Raw genomic sequence first — 815 nt, forward strand, 5'->3', positions numbered from 1 at the left:
GCATGCACACGCGCCTGGCATGAGTTTTAAGCTACTGGGTCTGGGACGTGAACAGTGGTCGACTACATGGGAGTCCAGCGACATAGCCATTACGCTAACTGCTGGTTCCCTGATGCAGGCATTTGAAATTTGCTATAAACTTTCTGCTTCATGTGGATTCACTGTATCTCACTGATATGTATTTTTTATGTTTCCACTTGTTTCACAAAAAATTAATCCCTTCTTAACGTATTCATTGGTTAGTCAGGAGAGTATCCTGTAATTTCCATGTATCTGTACAGTCTCCAAAGAGCCTCTTGTTACTTATTTCCAGGTTTACCCCATAATATTCAGAACAGGTACTTAATCTGATTTTGATTTTTTAAAATTTGTGGAGAGCTGGCTCCATAGCAAGTGATTTTAAAAGGCTAAAGCCACAAGGTTGACCACAATGAGAAATATAGTCCTCCTGGCTTGAAACACATGCAGAGAGTGTGTGCCTGCATGACCAAAAAAACCAGCAGGACAAATAGAGCAAAGGGGATTTGGTGTGACTACACCCATAGGAGGCTGCCCACCAGCCCCCAATCTCTCTGATGAGTGCACACCCTTTGGCAATTGCAACAAAAAATTTGTTTAGGTTTACTTTGCAGCCTGTCAGGTGGCCTACCCTGAGGAATGTTATTTGTGCTCATGAACTCATTCTGTAGTTTGCAGGTGCTTGATGAAATGTACTGTAAATGTCTGTTAGGTCTCTTTAGGTTAACTCTTACAGAGGACAAGCTATGAACATGTACTGGATAATATTAATACGGACAAGATAAGATAAATACAAC

The sequence above is a fragment of the Tupaia chinensis genome, unplaced genomic scaffold (genome assembly GCF_000334495.1).
Source record: "Tupaia chinensis unplaced genomic scaffold, TupChi_1.0 Scaffold000218_1, whole genome shotgun sequence".
Lineage (NCBI taxonomy): Eukaryota > Metazoa > Chordata > Mammalia > Scandentia > Tupaiidae > Tupaia > Tupaia belangeri.